The sequence below is a fragment of the Loxodonta africana genome, chromosome 10, assembly GCF_030014295.1.
Source record: "Loxodonta africana isolate mLoxAfr1 chromosome 10, mLoxAfr1.hap2, whole genome shotgun sequence".
In the NCBI taxonomy this organism is placed as follows: domain Eukaryota; kingdom Metazoa; phylum Chordata; class Mammalia; order Proboscidea; family Elephantidae; genus Loxodonta; species Loxodonta africana.
In genome coordinates, this window is record NC_087351.1 from 49,266,528 (window position 1) to 49,289,591 (window position 23,064).

Genomic DNA, 23,064 nt, shown 5'->3' on the forward strand with positions numbered 1-23,064 from the left:
TTTCTAAACCTTTAAATTTTCTTTCTGTTTGTTCCGGAACCATTAGCAACCTTTCTCTTACATGTGACCCTGGACTGCTTCCTTTGACTTAGAATCCTGGTAACTGACTGAATTGTGCATAAAGCAATAGCAAATAATATCTGAGTAAGGTAGTTAAAGGTTTTTAATTCAAAGTTAATAGTTTTTATGTATAGATATTTAATTGTGGTTTATTCTCTTTGTATTTAAGTTTATGAGAAGGATGTATAGATGTGAAGCTGGGAACTAGTTTTTTGTAGCCATTTTTATTCATTTATTTGACTAAACTAGCAAACATTCTTCTCTCTGGAAGAGCTCAAAGCATTTTTATTCAATTTATGTACTGAAATAAAATAAAAAAAAAAATTTAAAGGAACTAAGTAATTATGCCCCTGTTGCTTACGTTCACTAGTCACAGATCACATCACTATGGAAGTCGTGTTGTCCAAATTAGAAACAAAAGGATCTGTAGGGAGCCAAAGGAAGTATTTTAATAAGTGCTAGACGCTGTGGAGGAAATACTTCTCATAAATATAGACTAACCAGGAAAGATGTCAAGGAAGGGAGACGCTGAAGCTATAATACTCCTGGAAAGGAAGGTTTTAGGATCGAAGCTAGAGATGCGAGGATAGTTTGCAGGAGGCACAGACCACAACAGAGATGACTGAAGATATCATTAAGAAAATTTGCGTTTCAGCAGGCATTTTTTCATATGGGAAGTAGGAATAAGACATTTCTTTATCCAAGACCCTGTTAAAGACACTTTATGAAGGAATAAGATTAAACAGGTAAATGTAATATCTTTCAAGTTTTGTGGTAACTGATATGTTGAAACAGTAAAATCTCACGTGGTCATCCCCTTGATACTGTGTTCATGGGATTTGTCTTGAAGCACAAATTGCTTCAAAGCTCTGTCTTACAGTAATGTTCATAGTCTGCTCTGGTGTAAATTTTGTTTAATACTATTTTACTTATTTTTATAAGGAATTGGGCTAATTAAAAACACATAATACAGAGGTATGCTTTTGAGTTGTCTTACAAGTTTTCCTAGCTTTATTTTAGAAACATTGCTGAATTATTTTAAGCCAAAGAGCTGGTGTGGTATATAACGTAACAGATATAACCATTTACATTTTCCTTTGTTTTTGTCATTATAGACAATTTGGAAAAGGTAAAGTTGAGCTTGATAGGTAGGATGAGTGAAGAAGACGTCTGCAAAGTTTCTACAGGTTTCCAAGTAGTTAAACAACCTAAATGAATGTAATTTTTAAGTCAGTGGAAGCAATATGTGAGTGAATAAATGTGTGTTGCCAAATGAGAATCAGTAACAACTGTTGGCCTTTTAAGAAGTAAATTATGCTTTGCCCTTTTGTGAAAACTTTCAGTTTTTCTTTTTTAATCTGCTTTTTTAGAGAAAAAAGTAGAATGTCATAATCATAAGAGTTTATACTTATGCAAAATCAGCCCTGGTGCAAAATGAGTTGTGATGTGATTGCTTGGCCTTCTGTAACATTTGCTTATTATTTACTTAACTATATAAGGAAAAAGGCACAGATGCCAGAAATCTCTTATGAGTAATTATTTGACATTGTGTTATCAGTTCCTAATATGACTTGTATTAAATTTTGGTGGTTTTTATTAAATGAGGAGAAACATATTCTAATTGTTTTCTAGTACACAACAATCCAGTGGAAATAGTTCACATATTATTTAAGAATAAACATGTCTGCGGTCAGTGTACTTACTTAAAATAATAGAGATAAAATGAGGTTCAGATAACCTGCTAAATTTAGAAAATTGTGAAACTTATTTAAATTTAGAGCCTTTAGGGGTCAGTGTTCCCTAAGAAAGGTTAAAAAAGGTTATTGTTCCTACCTATCAAAATTAAATATTAAGTCTGCTGTATTTTAAATATTTCTTGCTAATTAAAAGGTAAGAAATGGCAAGAATCACATAGCTTGGAGAAGCTTTGTACAAACCGTTCAATTTTCTGAGTTCCTTCACATCTTTTTTCCTTTGGTTTACTATTTCAGGAAATCATATGTATTTTTATTTATTTCACACACAGGGTGGTTATTTTCATATATGTATCATCTACATTTAGATATATATTTTTAATCTAGTGTTCCTTTAAGCTTAAAAAGTGAGCATGATTCTAAGTCAAAAGTCATTGCACTCACCTGAAACTTGAGAGGAAAACCGCTTCTAGAATTGCTTATGTTAATAGGATCCTTACATGTTGCAGTTTTTTGGAGACTAGCAAATAACTTTAAAATCTTATCTTGCTGAATGTAAATAAAAAATAATTGTACTGTTTATTTTAGAATTGGACTGGCAGTTATGTTTTGTAGCCATAGTTCTCGTGGTTTCTCTACAAAACAAAATAAATAGCACTAAAACCTAGTAAAAGGTAACTCGAAAGTAGATTATTAATTTCTTATTGAGTCGGAATGCTGTTTATTTTTTCTTGTTATTTTTGAACCTGTCTGCCACCATCAACCTCTTTTATTATTGCTTCTGCTATTGGTTCATGTATTTCTCTTTCCACAAAGTACATATTGTTTTTATGGTCACCTTTTGTCCATCTGTTATTCTCTAATTGAATTATACCTAAAACTATTGCATCATTTGTAAGTACTGTATATGAACAGACATCTAGAGAAACACCATAGAAAAAAAAAACTATGATGTTTTTAATGCCTTTGATCATGACAATCAAAAATGATTGTAGAATTTTATATCATTTTCATAAACTTTTATTTAAAAGAGAAGGAAACTGCAAGTGGCTTAGAATGGAGATCTGTTTTGGTGTAAGGTAGCCTGTAGAAAAACATTCCCTAGGCATTATGATCCTTGAAATTCAGAGTTTGAAAATACCAAGGTAACTAATCATTCTGTGTTAAAGTATTTTTTTTTAATTTTTATTGTGCCTTTAAGTGAAAGTTTACAAATCAAGTCAGTCTCTCACACAAAAACTTATATACACCTTGCTACACACTCCCAATTGCTCTATCCCTAATGAGACAGCCCGCTCTCTCCCTCCACTCTCTCTTTTCATGTCCATTTCTCCAGCTTCTAACCCGCTCCACCCTCTCATCTCCCCTCCAGGGAGGAGATGCCAACATAGTCTCAAGTGTCCACCTGATCCAAGAAGCTCACTCCTCGCCAGCATCCCTCTCCAACCCATTGGCCAGTCCAATCCCTGTCTGAAGAGTTGGCTGTGGGAATGGTTCCTGTCCTGGGCCAAGAGAAGGTCTGGGGGCCATGACCACCGGGGTCCTTGTAGTCTCAGTCAGACCATTAAGTCTGGTATTTTTATGAGAATTTGGGGTCTGCATCCCTGTGTTAAAGTATTTTTAAAGTTGTATTTAATAATTCATTTTCTAATAAGTAATGATGCATTTTTTCTAAACAGATCATTTGTTTTTTAGCTCATTGTCTGTATTTTAAAGCAGAAGGTAAATTGTACTGAAAAACAAATGAATGTACTTAATAGTTGCAATAAAATGTTATAGTAGAAAGAACACAAGTTTTGGAGCTAGGTAGACCTGGGTTCTAATTCCTTAATACTTCACTTACTACCTACCTGGCCTTGAATGCAAGCCTTTTAACTTTTATAAGCCTGACCTTTCTTAAGTATGAAATAAGGTGATTTCTTTAAGACTGTTGTGAAGATTAGGGATGATATATGTAAAGTCCCTAGTACTATGCCTGAAACAAGAAATGAATCTGTATATTATGTATTTTATATATCAGAGTAGTATAATTCTTTTTGCTGATGTGCTAGTGGTAGTTTTTGCAGTTTAAAAAAGAAAAAAAGTTGTCATAATTTACAGGGCCTAAATAAATGGTAGGGCACTGGTGGCCCAGAGGTTAAGAGCTCGGCTGCTAATTAAAATGTAGGCAGTTCGAATCCACCAGCTGCTCCTTGGAAACCCTACGGGGCAGTTCTACTGTGTCCTTTAGGGAGGCTGTGAGTTAGAATTGACTCCACAACAAGGTTTTTTTTTTTTTTTCCTAAATAAATGGTGGTGGTTGTTACCATTGTTAGTTCATCCAGTTATGGAAGGTAGGTTTATAAAAAATTTTTTTGAAAGTATTAAGAAACAAAAATAACAGTATTTGAAATAGTTGTTACTTTCATAAGCAATCTGTTCTTTCAAATATAATGTTCAAAATATCATTAGCAATTTGGTTTTTCAAAGTGGTATAACTGGTGTTTAGTATGTTTGATGGAATATAATATAGAATCAATAATATTTATGGTGGGTAAAATCTAATTTTGTCTGTATTGAAATTCCAATATCAATAAAAATCTTCAGACTAACGGCATCACAAAATACTTTATGTGCCTTTTTATTTTTTGGTCAGGTGTGAATTTAAGAGTGGGTTCTTTATTTCCCGTATGTCATAGAGGGGTTAACAAAGAACATGTCTGTGGTATGATTAAATTTACACTTTATCTCTATAGGACCTGGCTTAATAGAATGCTAGTTGCTTCTCACATGACCATCTAGAATACTTGAGAGAGTGGTTTAGAACCACTGGCAGCTGGCCAAGAAGGATTGGTTTATTTCCAGAGCAAAGGCTGAGGCAACTCAGAAGAGTGACTGATATTATACTCTTTTGTAAAGAAATAAATTTCTATTATTTTAAATAAGTTTATGTTAAAAAATGGGATTCTCAGTTTCTTTATTTTTTAAGCTGGATATGAATGATGGTATTACCGTTCTTAGCCTCCGTAGAAAAACAATGAAAAAACAAAAAATGTTTACAAGTACAGCTTAGTTTTCTAACTGGTTATAAAATTTCTTAAGAGCTGTGTTTTGAGAGTCATCATTTCTGACAATTCATCAGAGTAGTTCACATTAGTAAGTTTATGCCATAAATTCTTAATAAGGAAAAAATTTATGAGATAACTAGAGCCTTTTATTTGTTAAAATAGATTTACAGAATGTTTTGAATCAGCTCGGGCTGTACTCCTCATATGGAGTTCTTACTGCGTGTTTGGCCCTTCATTAAAAGATAATTACTTAGAAAAATGAGCATGTAAAAATGGTAAATTTCCTTTTTTGTAGAACCCCTTTCTCCATTCCTATACCTTTGGTATAGATCCTTTCTTTGTAGAACTTGTGACTGCTTTGATTTAAAGAAATACAGCTCCACTTTTAATATGCAAGCTCTTTGAAATTTATTTGTGGCCATGAAATAGAAAAAACTGGGATTTTTCAAAAATGTTTTGTTTTGTTTTAAATATTCTATCCTTAAAATTCTCAGCTCTCCAGTAAAAATCTTCATTCATTTCTGGTTATGGCCTTTTTGTGCCAAAACACTTAGAATGCTTATCTACAACACAAATCTTAACATTATTGAATCTTTAATTTAGAATTCACTTTATCACATTTAAGGTGACTGTCATGATCTTCATAGTGGTTATATTTGTTCCTTTTAGTGTGATTATTTTAAAGTTCTGAGTGTGCATTGGCATTTTGTTGATTTTGGAGATGTGAATCAAAATGCACTGGTGTATACAGTGAATTTAAGGCTGTTAACAGAGTTGGTCCAGGTTGACCGGCTATGTATAGATTAGGACTGATGTGGCTTCCTGCATTTAAAGATATTATATTTTTTTCCTTACATGGCAATTATATATTTTACGCACACTTAGTACTTTTTGGTTATAAATAAATCTGTAGTAATTGAATAAAAAAATTTTTGGAGGGTCATCAAACAACTCAAATTTTTTAATTTTTTGAATCAAAACAACCTATCATATATGACATTATTATTTTGGGGAAAGAAGTTTCAAATACACTTTTGTTCTGCTTTGCTTTTTTTTTTTTTTTTTTACTTTTTTCTTGGGGAATTATGAAGAAACAAATTTAAACCAAATCAAGCTTCAGTATTCTAAAATTGGTTGTATAGGTTATTTTATAGTGTAAATGATTGAATTGTAAAATACCTAATCTGTAGCTGTTGGATAACATTGATAATTCTTTGTCGTATGATGAAATTATACTGGTAAGATGTAAGGTAAAAAATAATTATTTTAAAAAATAGTATTTTGACTTTGATTTATTTTAGTTTTCATATATCATAATGTTTTGATACTTTAAAATTCATATGCCAGCAAGTGAGGAGTTAGAAGTGATTGATTGATGTTGATAAAATTATACTTTTGTGTAGAAACTGAATATGTAAGTTTTTGCTAATTGTTCATTATTTTAAAAGTAACAAATTCTTTTAAATAAGTTTATACTTTAAATGAGTTTATGTTAAAAATGTAGCTGTACCTCAGGTAATTTGATACACTCAAAAATTAGCTAACATGTTCAGTTAAGTATTTTTTGTATAGAAATAGGATGAGAGTTGAGCATAAGATTCATTATTTTCCTCTCTAATGTCCTCCCACCCCCTCCCCCACTTTTTAAAAGTTTCAGATTAATAGATTAGGTTAGGTTAGAATTTATTTAGCATTAGTTTCCTTGAACCAACAAGATAAGGTGGAGACAGCATGTAGTCTTTAAGGGTTCAGGCTTGTATACAAATTCTGAGATTTGGAATGCAGAGTATATGCTGTATCCTTTCTGCAGATTAATGTAAGTGTGAAGAATTTATAATTTTGAAGAAATTCCTGTCTAAAACAGAATAGGTTTTTACCTTTTTTTTTTTTAATAACCAAATGTTGCAAAATTTGGAGTCACTGGAAGCCTCTTAACTCAATTACTTTTAAGAGTTCAAAGTTAAAGAGTAATAATAACAGTTCAGCAAACTGATAGTTTACTTTCAGAACCCTTCATCTCTATCTTATCAACCAGAATAGAGGTAAGACCAAGAAAAGGCAGTATTAGTCCAGGTAAGATGAGTAAAGACAAAACACAGATTTTTCTTTAAAAAAAAAAAACAGTCCTGATCTCCTAAGAATGCAGTGGACTAGCTAGAGAGTTCCTCTGCATTTTTAATAGGCCATTTGTTTTCTATGATGTTCTTTATTGGCCGTGTTTTACCTTTTTCTTTTTAAAAATTTCTGCCCCATTCCCAAGTTATTCGAAATGAACATAAAAGCAAACAAATATACTCTTCTCAGTCTTTTTTGCCTCATATATTTAACACTTTTTTTTTTTTTTTTTAAGTTCAAAATACTGACTGTAACAAGGGCCTGGGATGCTATAGTGTCACTCACTGACTAATGAGGCCCTAGTATAGTGGTCACAACTGATTAATGAAATGGGAGCCCCTACCTTTTTCTTTTATGTTTTTTTTTCTCCCTTTGGAGAAACAAATGGTGAATTTGAATAAAACACACCTTATTTGCATAGAAAGTTATGTAATGATGACATATAGAGTATAATGATTTCCTAAAACCTTGTATTTAAAGTAACCTGAATTACAATGAGAGATAAACAGAATATTTACCCATCCCTTATGAGCTGCTGCTGATATGTAAATTTATTCTTCTACTTTGCACAAATATACTTTTGAGCTACTGCTTAAACACTTTGAGGTCCTTAGTCAAACAGTTTTAATGATGCTTCCAATATTATGAAAGTGTGACATTTGATGAATGTCTCATATAGTTTTGATATCTGGGCACATGTCAACAAAAAAAAATTGAACATTGGTTTGTCATGCAACACCTAGATAATTTATAGTTTTACTGTTTATATCCATCTTGACATTTTTTATCTGCCAAAGGCAGGTTTCATTTGGAATCTTAATCTGAGATTTATTTGGTGGATCTGGAAATCATAGCTAGGGTTCCCACAGGAAATGGTCCATCTACCAACAGATTAAATGGCAGTCCTGCAGTTGTTAGGGGAGCTCTGCATTTAACACACATGCATACTTATTCAGTCAGCACTGTGGAGAAAAATTAAAGTAGTAACCCAGGTTTAGGAACAATGTAGCTAAAAAGTCCCATATTTGCTGAATGACAAAGGGTTATATAGCAGCATTTCATTTTATTATTCGTGCTTGAATTTCTTGTTTGCTTTGTTGAGTCTGCTGACGAATACTAATAAATGCCTGCAACAATCCAGAGGAGAGATGCCTGGCAACAAAGCTATGCAGTGGACCTCCCTGATCTTCTCCAGTTCACAACCTGACCTTTTGAAAAATTGGCTGGGCTAAGCTGTAGAATTTGGGTGTAATGGTTATTGTTAACTCCAGCTTTAGGATTTATTAATTTGTGTGATCAAGACTTACCTATACTTCAAAGTTTCAAAAGACCAAACACAATCATCCATCCATTAGAACTAACATTGTGTTTCAGCGATTCCCACTTAGTATGTGACTGGTGATTTTTCTATTTTGATGTTTTCACAATCTAAAGATGTTCTTAAATAAAATGAGAGGCATATATAAAGAAAATCAGTTTTTTTTCTTTATAGTTATTGTTGCCAAAATTGTCTTCCATAAATCATTTGTGAAGCTGTTGAATTCACAATTGGTATGTGTTCATACTTAACAGACAGAAAATATCATTATTAAACCTATTGTAGTTGTAGAAATTCAAAACTTACCCAATTCATTCATGTTTTTAATTGCCTCATATAAATTATTATTATAATAAGAAAATTTGTAGAAAAATTAAAAAGTGTGTAGCAAGTAGCCAAATAGCTCATATCACTAGGGGGAAAAAAAAAGAATAAAAATTACTGTTATGAAAATCAAGTTTTAGGGTAGCTTTCAATCATTTCAGCCTAAATAATATTTGGAATGTTTTAAATAGAGTAGTATAAGTTTTATGGAGCCTTAATTTATATGTTTAAAGTTAATTAGGTAGCCTAAGTTTTAGGAGATAACACTATTTTATTGTGTCTGTGGCCTTCAGAAGGTTGTTGGGATTTAGAAGCTTAAACATTGTTTTAAAACTTTGCATACGCTTACATACTTTTAAATAGTTCTTACGTAGAAATGTGAATGTTTTGCCAGTAAGATGAATATTGATGTGTTCATGACCATCTCGGAGTTGATGAAAACAACCAAAAAACTTCAAAAATTCGGTGTAATAGTACCACTTAAAATGGCTTTTTTTAAAATAATAACAAATAACAAAATCACATGAATTGCCAGTGGATAATTTGCAACATCGTATACAAAGTCACTGAATTGTCCTAATCAAAGTTAAAATAACGTCACCACTTCTTTTTGGCATGTGTATTTATCTACAACTCCATATATAGTATAAGGGTTGTAGTTTATTTTGGAAGTCTAACCTTAGGATTGAAATAAACCATGTGATATTGACAGGTTTCATGATTTTGACTTAGTGACAGATTTACTGGCTTTATAAAACTTTATTTCAAATCTTAGAGCTACATCTAGCCTCTGCCCCCCATATATTTTTTACTTCACCTCTGTTTATATATATATGGTACTTCATTAGAGCTTCATAAGAAACCACATCTGTGCTTTCCGATATGATAGCCATTGGCTTCATGAGACTCTTGAACACTTGAAATGTGGCTGGTTCAAATTAAAATGTGCTATAAGCTTACTACAAAAAAGAATGTAAAATTTATAAATTTATTACTAATAATTTTTGTATTGATTACATGTTGAAATGACAATATTTTTGATATATTGGGTTAAATATATTAAAATTAATTATATTAAAATTAATCTCACTTGTCTCTTATTACATTTCAATGTGATTACTAGAAAATTTTAAAATACATAAGTGGCTTGGCTGATCTATATGATTGAATATATCACTGAGACCACCCCCATCCTACCATCCACTTTTTGTTTATTTTTTTGGCAAGGGTGACTCATGTTGTTTGTCTTTCCAATTACACTGTTATATCCTCTGAGAGCAGATTTACTTTTTTATTTACCTTTACATCTGAAACTTGCTTTTGAATGTAGAGTAGCTAAAGTGGTTGGAAGAAATGATGAGACCTGAACAGACACTTTCAAAGGGCAGCTCAAAAAGACAAAGTAAGTATTATAATGAAATGTGCAAAGACCTGGAGTTAGAAAACTAAAAGGGAAGAGCATGCTCGGCATTCCTCAAATTGAAAAAAACTGAAGAAAAAACTCAAGCCTCAAGTTGCAATAATGAAGGATTCTATGGACCAAATATTGAATGACGTAGGAAGCATCAAAAGAAGATGGAAGGAATATACAGAGTCACTGTACCAAAAAAAATTGGTCAACGTTCGACAATGTTAGAAGGTAGCATGTGATCAAGAACCAGTGGTACTGAAGGAAGATGTCCAAGCTACACTGAAGGCATTGGCAGAAAACAAGGCTCCAGAAATTGACAGAATACCATTTGAGGTGTTTCAACAAATGGTTGCTGTGCTAGAAGTGCTCACTTGTCTGTTCTAAAAAATTTGGAAGACAGCTTTCTGGCCAACCGACTGCAAGAGATACGTATTTGTGCCTATTCCAAAGAAAGATGATCCAGCAGAATGCAGAAATTACCAAAAAATATCATTAATATCACACACAAGTAAAATTTTGCTGAAGATATTAAAACACAGTTGCAGCAGTACATCAACGTGGAACTGCCAGAAATTCAAGCTGCAATCAGAAGTGGATGAGAAACTAGGGATATCACTGCTGATGAGAGATAAATCTTGGTTGAAAGCAGAGAATACCAGAAAGATTTTTACCTCTGTTCTATTGACTACAGAAAGGCATTTGACTGTGTGAATCATAACAAGTTATGGATAACACTGTGAAAAACGGAAATTCCAGAACACTTAATTGTGCTCATGAGGAACATGTACATAGATCAAGAGGCAGTCATTGAAACAGAAAAAGGGGATACTGCGTGGTTTAACCTCAGGAAGAGTATGTGTCGGGGTTGTATCATTTCACCATACTTATTCAGTCTGTATACTGAGCAGATAATCCAAGAAGCTGGACTATATGAAGAACAACGCGGCATCAGGATTGGAGGAAGACTCATTAACAGCCTGCAATATGCAGTTGACACAGCCTTGCTTGCCGAAAATAAAGAGGACTTGAAGCACTTACTGATGAAGATCAAAGACTACAGCCTTCATTATGGATTGCACCTCAACATGAAGAAAACAGAAATGCTCACAACTGGTCCGATAAGCAACATCATGATAAACAGAGAAAAGATTGAAGCTACCAAGGATTTCATTTTACTTGGACCTAAAATCACTGCCCATGGAAGCAGCAGTCAAGAGATAAAACGACACATTGCATTGGGCAAATTTGCTGCAAAAGACCTCTTTCAGGTGTTTAAAAGCAAGTACGTCACTTTGAAGGCTAAGGTGCGCCTGACCCAAGCCATGGTATTTTCAGTTGCTTCATATGTATGTGAAAGCTGGACAATGAATAAGGAAGACTGAAGAAGAATTTACACACTTTAATTATGGTGTTGGCAAAGAATATTGAATATACCAGGATCTGCCAGAAAAAAAAAAAAAAAAGAGGAATGAACAAATCTGTCTTTGAAGAAGTACACCCAAAATGCTCCTTAGAAGTGAGGGTGATGAGACTTAGTTTCATGTACTTTGGACATGTTATCAGAAGGGATCAGTCCCTGGAGAAGGACATCAAGCTTGGTAGAGTAGAGGGTTAGCTGAAAGAGGAAGATCCTCAAGGAGATCGGTTAACACAGTGGCTGCAACGGTGGCTGAAGCGTAACAACATGATGATGACACAGAACCGGGCAGTGTTTCACTCTGTTGTACATAGGGTCACTATGGGTCGGAACTGATTCGAAGGCACCTAACAACAACAACACGTTCCACACAGCACTGGTACTATAAACTATAAAAAACTATATTGGTGCTTAATTAGTGTTAAATAAAGTATTCATTTCTAATGCTTGCTCTGCATATCTCCTTTAGATGATTGTCGAAATCACTATTTCCTTTCAATGATTAATTTCAGTAAATAGAGGGTCTAATATATCCACTGTTTTTTGTTTGCTGTGTGTTTTAGGAAGATGAGTGTAACAGGAAGCTTACATAGATGAGAAGGGCGTAAGTTGGCAGACAACACATCTGTGTAATTCTCTGTAATGTGTCCAACCATGACACATTGGTGACTAACTTGAAGATGAGATTGAAAAATAGACACAGCTAAAAGATTCTCTTAAAATTTCATTTTTGCTGTATGTGGCAACAACCAAAAATTATGTCGGCAGGTTTGTTGAAAGCTGAGATGGAGGACAATGAGTATGTAGACCAATGAAAGTGAAAGTTCAATTTTTTTTTTTTCTCATAGTTATTCAAACCAAAAACCAATTTTAAAAAATACCTGAGTTACTATACAGTATCCAAGTAACAAGTCTGCATTTTTTAAGCCAAAGGTCCGAATGTCACCTAACTCCCTTTGGCCCCCAAATTAGGTTCTCTTTTTTTAAAGGGTAAACTCTGCAGCCTACCTGCTGTGATCCTGATTGTATCTAATATCATGTGCCAATATAGTGAGTACTCAAATTATGTTACAGAAATGTGCTATTTAAATTTTTTATTTTCTGCCATATTCAGTTTACTGAATATACTAATTAAATTTCGTGTTTTCTTTCTGTGTGATTGAATTTTTTTTCAAGATTTTTCCTTAATGTCCAGGTTTCTAAATTTCGAAGTCCCATTTCAGTCCTTTACTCTTGTAATTGGTTAGTTTTATACTCTGACACAAACGTATTAACCATTTTGTACTAACTTAAGCATTTTCTCTTTATTTTTAGTTTCTCATTAAATTAAATTAGATAGCATTTTACTTATTTTCCATTTCCAGGTTTTCTGATATTCAGTAAGAAAATATTACATGCAGTTTTTCTGAAGGATCTTTCCACAAAGCTGATGACATTTCCTGGAAGGAAATAATAAATGTATAAATAACATCTTGATTGTGTAGGATAGCTGTACTGAGTTTAGCTGCACAACTGTATGCTGGCTAAATATCATCAAATAAGTGTGTCTAGGAAATTGAGAAATTTTTTAATATGAGAGCTAGGATAATACCTACAACAATAGATGTCTTTACTGATCTTATTCTTAATATTTAAGAGAAATTAATTAAAAATATAAATTCGAATTGAAAGTTTGAGTATGATCTTGCCATTTGTGATCTCAAGGAAAGGAAGGAAAAATTAAAATAGAGAAAGTAGCTTTTTAGCAAAGTAGATTTAACTGATAATAGCCAACATTGAGTGCTAGGAGATTTACATAATTTAAATGGTTTATCCTCAGCAACCTTTTGAGGTAGATATTATTATTATGCACTTTAAAACAGATAGGGAAATTGCAAAGAGAGGCTAAGTACTTGGTAAAGGTCATGCAGCTGAGCGATGGAGCCACAGTTCAAACCCTGTCTAGTCAGGCTTCAAAACCCATCCATGCCCTGTAGTTCTGCTTTGCAGGTCTAAATTTTTCTATTTTATACACTCATATTAGGTAGAACAGTAGTGATGTGGCAAAAATTCCTTATGTGTTTTTCTTTTCTATTTTGGGGAAAAATCACACATGATATGCATCTATGTAAGAAACTAACCCTCTCCCCCACAAATAAGGAAATAATCAGAAATATTTAGTAAAGGAGATAGTGGTTATATACACAGGGAGGTAGGTAGGTAGATGACCTATATTTAACTTAGTTAAGGAATTGGAAAAACAGTTGATATTGTTCTCATTACTTTGAAACTAGTGATTAAAAAACACCCTTAACCACTGAGAAATGACATCTTTTAATTAAAATGTGGTACTATTATAATTCATTTTCACATCAAATTTATACTCTTTAATAGCAAAAGAGCATGTTATAACATTTTTATGCCCTTATATAATGTGACAGACAGTATAGAAAAGAAAAAAGCCATAAACATGAGGCTTTTGGTTTTATATTTGTAAAATCCGATGCTAAGGTATAAGTAATAACCTTACCTAAAGAAAATAAAAGTTTAAAGTAGTGACCAATTATGTTAGCAAGTGTCAACACATTAACAAATTTGCTCCATTATGGTTCACTTTGGATGTAAATACCCCTAAGTAGCACCTGCATCTTAAAGGTAGAAGAGCCACTTATTGAATATACTTGCCTGTAGTTTTCTATCCCTTTTTCTTTTCTATCCCTCAGCTCTCAGGTAGCTGGGATGTTGCTATTCTGAGTAACTCCAGTATGATCCCTAGAGACAATTCTAGCTCAACCACTCTGAAGATACAGCTCTGTAAACAGTATTGACCACCCCCCCGACCGTCAAATCCGTTTACACAGATACCAGTTGTCACAAACTATTTACAAAGCCAGGCAGAGCAGAATTTCCCAGCTTCTAAGAATCCCTGTTTGATTCTAGCTATCGCCTCACCTTTGTATAGAAGTTGCGAAAGGAAGTAACAGTTATTTTTGGCCATGAGTCATGATTTCTTGGGTAGCATCAATTTCACTGGCTATATTATACATCATTAATACAATTGCCCGGAGAATTGAACTGAAAGAAGGTTTCAAAGCTTTCTTTTTGGGGATAGGAAATGGTATTATAATATTGTTAATTTTATAGACTAAGGAATTGAGAGTATAACAGCAGCGCTGACATTGAGAGTTTACAATACTGACACCTCAAGCAGTAAGGAGAGGATTTGTTAGATCATCAAAATGATCCATTGGAAACAGGATAGTGACTGAGATACAGTTTTCAAAGCACATAATGTACCTGGCCTAGGCACATGTATTTAGTATTAAGATAAAAAAAAAAAAAAAATTCCTCTAAATCTCAGTTTGCCCAAGTGAATAAATCATCTCTGGCAATAACAGTTAGTTTTTTTTTTTTAGCAATAACAGTAAGAGGCATTTTAGAGTAATACCTAATAGTACCATATTTTTATGCAAATAACGCACACCTACATTTGCTTGCCAAACACGCCCTCCTCACACAAGGTATTATAATAGCACTGTGCTAATTTTTTTTAGATAGAAATATGTAAAAAAAAAAAAAAAAATTGCCGTAGCGGCACTTATGAAAATACCTGGGGGTGGGGTGGGGTGGGGTGGAGGGCGTGGTTGGCAAACAAATGGAGAAGGCATGCATTATTTGTGTAAAAGTACAGTTTTCTATAACATTACTTTCAAAAGATCACAGGATAAGTTTACACAGCAGTGATAGCATGATAGCATTAGCTAGTAACAGCGAAATTTGAAAAATATCTTTGGTTTGAAGTGGTTGAATTCTTAAGTCCAAATGAAACAGTGTGTCCACAGAAGAGCAAATAAAGTAAATAAGGGGGTTGATAATTATCATAAAAAATTCTCCCATTGTTTAACGTTGAGAAAAGAAAGTTAGACTTCATAGACTTAGGAATTCAGAAGAGACTGATAATTTATTCTCTAAGTCCACATGGAGAAATGAGTTTAAGTAGTATGGAGGGAATTCAGTCAGTCATGTGATAAAACAGTGAAGTGTTTTTAATTAAACACTGAGGCAGATTACTAAAAAAGGTTTTAAAGTCCCCACTTCAAACCATAGTACAGAGAGAGAATAGAATGGTTTTAAACTTTCATCTGTCTAGAGGTAAGTGTTTGAATCACAAATGAGAATCTGACTTTTTGTTTAACATTAATCCTATTATTTGGTTTTTAAATGAGTAGTGTGCTAAACAGACCCATAAAAAAAATAAAGCAAACCGTTTGCTGTCAGGTTCTCATTCATTAGGTTATTGTTTATTAGAATCTCAGGGCAGGGTTAGTGGTTTCACAGTTTGGAAAAGATCACCAAGTATTACCCCAGCTTGAGCTCCCCACCTCCGTTCTGACCCCACTTGTCATCGAGTCCACTCCAACACATGGCAGCTGCAGGTGTGTCAGAGTAGAACTATACTCCATAGGGTTTTCAATTACTGATTTTTCAGAAGTAGATTGCTAGCCATTTTCTTCTGAGGTACCTTTGGGTGGACTTGAACCTTCAACCTTTCAGTTTTTAGGCAAGCACATTAACCGTTTGCAACTCCTCACTTTTTGTGGCATTTTATTGACTTATGTGTTTGTATTTCTAGATGAATTTTTTTTAAGTGATGGGGCAATACAAACAGCTTAGCTAAAGCTTCCAGTAGCTTCATCCTATAATCACCTCATAAAGATCTTTCTACTGGTCTGGAGCGGTTAGGGAAAATAAATGAAAACGGGTTTAGAGTCACTAAATGCCATCCTCTTCGCTTGGTTGGAGAAGGCACTAATTCAGAAATTGAATATAAGACGGACTTTGAATAAAGCAAGTGAAACTTTGGCAAAATGCAATATGATGGAGCAGTATCTTAAAATTTGACTGAAAAGTCAAAGATGCATCATGCCTCAAATGTTTTAGAATTTATATATGTGTAGATAAATATGGAGACAGTGAATAATAAAGCAAGGATAACAGTTTCAGCACCCAAATTCCTTGATTTTCTGCTCTGCAAGTACCTTCATCATCAGTCTATTCCATCAGCCCATTCCTAGATAACCACATGTTGGGCTGCCTTTAGCTGTTGCTCATTTCAGAAAGTTACACTCCCTAACTATAACCATCTTGCCGTCTTAATACAAGAAATGTCTCTTTGTTCTTAAATCTTTTCCTTCTCTTCTGTACCCCTCTCTGTTCTTCTCTTCGTGTAGTCAATTTTTTCTTTACTTCACTCAACCCAACCAAAACCAAATTTCACAGCCATTGAGTCGATTCCAACTCATAGCAACCCTGTTGGCAGAGTAGAATTGCCCCATAGGGTTTCCAAGACTGTAATCTTTATGGAAGCAGACTGCCACATCTTTCTCCACAGAGCAGCTAGTGGGTTCAGACTGCCAACCTTTTGGATAGCAGCTGAGCACTTAACCACTGGACCCTGGGCTTCTTCACCCAATTCAAACTATTTGGCAATTCACTACTTTGTATATTTTTGCTTGTCCTTTTTTGGAACAAGTGATATTGTGAAGTCTTTTCAGTCTTCCAGTTGAGTGTCAGTATGCCTAGCATATTGTGTATTTGGTCTTTATAGCCCTAGCATAGCCAAATTACATTGTATTCAAATCCTTAGACATGTTTGCCATCCTTGCCGTATTATAGGATCCCTGAGGAAAAAGACTTGTCTTTTGTCTTCTCAGGCTCTTTCATAGGGCATATCACGCTGTAGATTCTCCATAAATGAATATTAAGGTAGTAAATTAATTAGAGGAGTCAGACTTTTTATACAAATGATTGGATTCTGATAGAGGATAGCACAGAGTGGAAAAGCATTGAGAGCATTCAGAAGATTGAAGCAATAAATTGCTGAAATCATATTTGCCAAAATAGTTTAATTTGAAAAAATGTTAGATTAGCATTTGTCCTCATTGGTTAGGAAAAAAAAAAAGTAAAATGTTATGAATAGACCTTGTTTACACTAAAGTACAATTAAATTTTCACACAAGTATGGATATTCTGGTCTGCATAAAAAAAAAATAGGTCTGCACAGGAGGCTCCAAATGTCTGGTGAACACCTTATTAGGAATCTAGAAACTTTTACTATAGAGCAAGATTAGAAACATTTAGATATAATCAGAGCCAAATCACACAGAGTACAGAGTCTTTAAAAATATTAAACATGATGAATTTAGAAGCATGTCAGAACTTGCTGGGTTTATTTTAATAATACTTCATGGTGTTATAATTACTAAGATCCAGAAAGGATCAGCAAGCAGTCCTCTTACCAGAAGGCTCTCACATCTGCTCTAAGAGTTTGGAGAAGATAGCAGTCACGGGTGAAATGGCCATGATTTACCAAGAAGTGAAGGGATTACAAAATTTGATGTTGGGTGAAAACTGAAATAAGAAAGAGAACTGTGAAACAAATAAACAGTAAGTGTAGATATCAGGGATTGGGTGAAGTAAACACCAGGAGTTAGGAACAAAAAGCTGAAAGGAGAAGGATGATCTTGTCTAAGAAATACAGAGGTTAAAAACAAGGCACAAACCATAGATAATGCTAAATTTAGTCTCAGGTTAAAGAGTCTGAAGTATTTGGTGTGATGATGTTGTGGATACTTGCAGGCTTTTATAGCTGATAGTCCTCCATGGATCGTCCTTTCCTGAGATGACACATATTCATTCCTCGAACATCCATAGTGTAGGCCTTGACAGTGGTTTTTCCATGTTCCTGGGGGCAAATTTGTTGTTTTGATATTGCTTTTCTTTCATTTGAATACTTATATTCTTAGTGTTGGAAAGCATGGTCTATTAATGATAAAGAGGTATCCCTTCATGTTCACTTATAAAATACCCTCATTCAGATTTTGGGGGTCCTATTTTTTTATTTATACCCCCACGTGTCTGTCAGTTTGTTTGTACTGTGGGAGCTTGTGTGTTGCTGTGATGCTGGAAACTATGCCACTGGTATTCAAATACCAGCACGGTCCCCCATGGCAGACAGGTTTGAGCTGAGCTTCCAGACTAAGACAGACTAGGAGGAAGGACCCGGCAGTCTACTTCTGCAAAAAAATAGCCAGTGAAAACCTTATGAATAGCAGCGAAACATTGTCTAATACAGTGCTGGAAGCTGACCCCCCCCCCCCCCCCAGGTAGGAAGGCACTCACAAAACGACTAGGGGAAAGCTGTCTCCTCAAAGTAGAGTTGACCTTAATGATGTGGATGAAGTCAAGCTTTCAGGACCTTCATTTGCTGATATGGCATGACTCAAAATGAGAAGAAACAGCTGCAAGCATCCACTAATAATCAGAATCTGGAATATATGAAATGTGAATCTAGGAAACCTGGAAGTCATCAGAAATGAAATGGAATGCATAAACATTGATATCCTAGGCGTTAGTGAGCTGAAATGGACTGGTATCGGTCATTTTAAATTGAACAATCATATGCTGTACTATGCCAGGAATGACTACTTGAAGAGGAATGGCATCGCATTCATCGTCAAAAAGAACATTTCAAGATCTGTCCTGAAATATAGTGCTGTTGGTGATAGAATAATAACCGTACACGTACAAGGAAGACCAGTTAATACGACTGTTGTTCAAATTTACGCACCAACCCACTAAGGCCAAAGATGAAGACATCGAAAATTTTTATCAACTTCTGCAGTCTGAAGTTGATCAAACATGCAGTGAGGATGCACTGATAATTACTGGTGATTGGAATGAGAAAGTTGGAAATGAAGAAGCATCGGTAGTTGGAAAATATGGCCTTGGTGATAGAAACCATGCTGCAGATCACATGATTGAATTTTGCAAGACCAGTGACTTCTTCGTTGCAAATGCCCTTTTTCACCAACATAAATGGCGACTATACACATGGACCTTGCCAGATGGAATCCACAGGAATCAAATCGACTACAACTGTGTAAAGAGACGGTGGAAAAGCTCAATATCATCAGTCAGAACAAGGCCATGGGCCGACCGTGGATCAGACCATCAGTTACTCATATGCAAGTTCAGGTTAAAACTGAAGAAAATTAGAACAAGTCCACAAGAGCCAAAGTATGACCTTGAGTATATCCCACCTGAATTTAGAGACCATCTCAAGAATAAATTTGATGTGTTGAACACTAATGACCAAAGACCAGACAAGTTGTGGAATGACATCAAGGACATCATGCATGAAGAAAGCAAGAGGTCATTAAAAAGACTCGAGAGAAAGAAAAGACCTAGATGGATATCAGAAGAGACTCTGAAACTTGCTCTTTAGCATTGAGTAGCTAAAGCAAAAGGAAAAAATGATGAAGTAAAAGAGCTGAACAGAAGATTTCAAAGGGTGGCTCAAAAAGACAAAGTAGAGTATTATGATGACATGTGCAAAGACCTGGAGATAGAAAACCAAAAGGGAAAGAACTGAAGAAAAAATTTAAGCCTCGAGCTGAAAGAACTGAAGAAAAAATTCAAGCCTTGAGTTGCAATAGTGAAGGATTCTATGGGGAAAATATTAAACGACACAGGAAGTGTCAAAAGAGGATGGAAGGAATACACAGAATCACTATACCAAAAAGAGTTGGTCGATGTCCAGCCATTTCAAGAGGTAACATGATCAGGAACCAGTGGTACTGAAGGAAGAAGTCTGAGCTGCACTGAAGGCATCAGCGAAAAACAAGTCTCCAGGAATTGACAGTACCAACTGAGATGTTTCAACAAACGGATGCAGTGCTGGAAGCTCTCACTCATCTATGCCAAGAAGTTTGGAAGACAGCTAGCTACCCGGCTAATCAACTGGAAGAGATCCATATTTATGCCTGTTCCCAAGAAAGGTGATCCCACCGAATGCAGAAATTATTGAAAAATGTCATTAATATCACACACAGCAACATTTTGCAGAAGATCATTCAAAAGCGGCTGCAGCAGTATTTTGACAGGGAGCTGCCTGAAATTCAAGCTGGATTCAGAAGAACACATGGAACCAGGGATAGCATTGCTATTGTCAGATGGATCCCGGCTGAAAGCAGAGAATACCAGAATGATGTTTACTTGTGTTTTTTTGACTATGCTGAGACATTCGTCTGTGTGTATCATAACAAATTTTGGATAACATTGTGGAGAATGGGAATTCTGGAACACTTAATTGTGCTCATGAGGAATCTGTACATGGATCAGGATGCAGTTGTTCGAACAGAACAAGGGCATACTGCATGGTTTGAAGTCAGGAAAGGTGTGTGTCAGGGTTGTATCCTTTCACCATACCTATTTAATCTGTATGCTGAGCAAATAATCCTAGAAGCAGGACTATATGAAGAACAATACAGCATGAGGATTGGAGGAAGATTCATTAACAACCTGCATTATGCAGATGACACAACCTTGCTTGCTGAAAGTGAAGAGGACTTGAAGCACTTACTGAAGGTCGAACACCACGGCCTTCAGTATGGATTACGCCTCAACATAAAGAACAAAAATCCTCACAGCCGGGCCGATAAGCAACATTATAATAACTGGAGAAAAGATTGAGGTTCTCAAGGATTTCATTTTACTTGGATCTGCAATCAACAGCTATGGAAGCAGCAGTCAAGAAATCAAGAGACACATGGCATTGGGCAAATCTGCTGCAAGAGATCTCTTTAAAGTGTTGAAAAGCAAAGATGTCACCTGAGGACTAAGGTGCGCCCGACTGAAGCCATGGGGTTTTCATTTGCCTCATATGCATGCGAAAGCTGGACAATGAATAAGGAAGACCCAAGAAGTGAGGCCTTTGAATTGTGCTGGTGAAGAATATTGAATGTACCATGGACTGCCAAAAGAATGAACAAATCTATCTTGGAAGAAGTACAACCAGAGTGCTTCTTGGAAGCAAGGATGGCGAGACTGTCTCACATACTTTGGACATGTTGTCAGGAGGGATCAGTCCTGGTGAGGGACATGCTTGGTAAAGCAGAGGGTCAGCGAATAAGAGGAAGACCCTCAATGAGATGGATTGACACAGTGGCTGCAATAGTGGGCTCAGCATAGCAACAATTGTGAGGATGGTGCAGGACCAGGCAGTGTTTCATTCTGTTGTGCATAGGGTTGCTATGAGTTGGACCCAACTCGATGGCACCTAAGGAACAACAATATTTACTAATAAATAGTGATTAAGAGCTTGACTGCTAACCAAAAGGTCTGTAGTTTCGAATCCACCAGCCTGTCTTTGGAAACCCTATGGGGCAACTCTCTTTGTCCTATAGAGTTGCCATGAATCGGAATCAGAATCGAATGGCAACCGGTTGTTTTGGTGTTTACTAATACAAGGAGCCCTGGTTGCGTAGTGGTCAAGTGCTCAGCTGCTAACTGAAAGGTTAGCAGTTTGAACCCAAGAGCCACTCCATGGGAGAAAGATGTGGCAGTGTGCTTCCTTAAAAATTTACAGCCTTGGAAATCCTATGGGGCAGTTCTAGTCTGTCCAGTAAGTAGGGTCACTACAAGTAAGAATCGATTCAGCAGCAATGGATTTGGTTTTTTGGTTTTATTTAGTAGTGCCAGCCTATTCTAGAAAAATAGCATGCTGAACATCTAAAGTAAACCAAGTAAGAATTCTGAAATGTCATGGATTAACAAGTGATATTTCTGTACCTACAATTGTTAAAGATTAAATCAAGTCAAAACTGAATATAATGTTAAAAGGTCTTAATACCTTTCAGTACATAGTTAATAGCACATTTTCTCTGTCCCTTAAACAAAATGAAATCAAGAATTATTTACCAAAAGCAAGTGATTTCTAATCTAGCTTCCAGTCACCAGAAAGAATAATGTCCAGGACTTAGAGTTGAACACTGACTTTACCTATACCTGGAGGCTTGATGGCACAGTGGTTAAAAGCTATGGACGCTAACCAAAAGTTTGAATCCACTAGTGGCCCACTGGAAACCCTATGGGGCAGTTCTACTCTGTCCTGTAGAGTTTCTCTGAGTTGGAATTGACTCGACGGCCATAGTTTTTTTTTTTTTTTTGTATACTTATTTCCAAGTACCCCTGCTGGTGCAGTGGTTAAGCACTTGGCTGTTGATGAAGAGGTTGGCAGTTCAAATCCAGCAGCTGCTCTGCAGGAAGAAGATGTGGCAGTCTGGTTCCTTAATGATTTACGGTCTTGAGAACCCTGAGGGGCAGTTCTACTCTGTCCTAAGGGTTGCTATTAATCGGAATGGGGCTTGGTTTTGGGGACACCTAACCCAAGCTTATATTCAACCAAAGAATTTCTCATTAAAGAATGTGTACTTTGTTTGGTACCTTATTTAGAAGTGTCGCTTCATTTTATTCTGTAACTACTTTCTTCATTCTGCCTCAAAAGGATTTTAAGTTTAGCAGATTGGAGAAGCCATCCCCAACAACCAGGTGAGGTTCATCTGCTCTTTAAAGTTTAAAAACGATTTCAGCTGAAAATAATAAAGTCCTAGTTAAAGTCAGTATTTGTGTCTGTTGATCTGACATACCAGCAAGAGTTTGGTGTGTGTATATGAGTGTGATTTTCTCCCAAAAACTTCAGTGTAACATTAAGTATGTACTAATGCTTTGAAATGGCTTATTTACTATTAGTAGCTTAAAATGATTTTTATGAGTTAACCTTGCATTATTGAAATAGAGTCTTTGATGTCTAATACATGTCTGATAAAATAAAGGTTAGAAATAATTCTCATTATACC

General features: G+C 35.2%; 1 protein-coding gene across 1 annotated transcript in view; it reads left to right on the plus strand.

Moving 5' to 3' along the window:
* Positions 1 to 23,064, plus strand: part of MIPOL1 (mirror-image polydactyly 1) — a 304,146-nt gene that overhangs the window by 63,037 nt on the left and 218,045 nt on the right. The window lies entirely within an intron of this gene.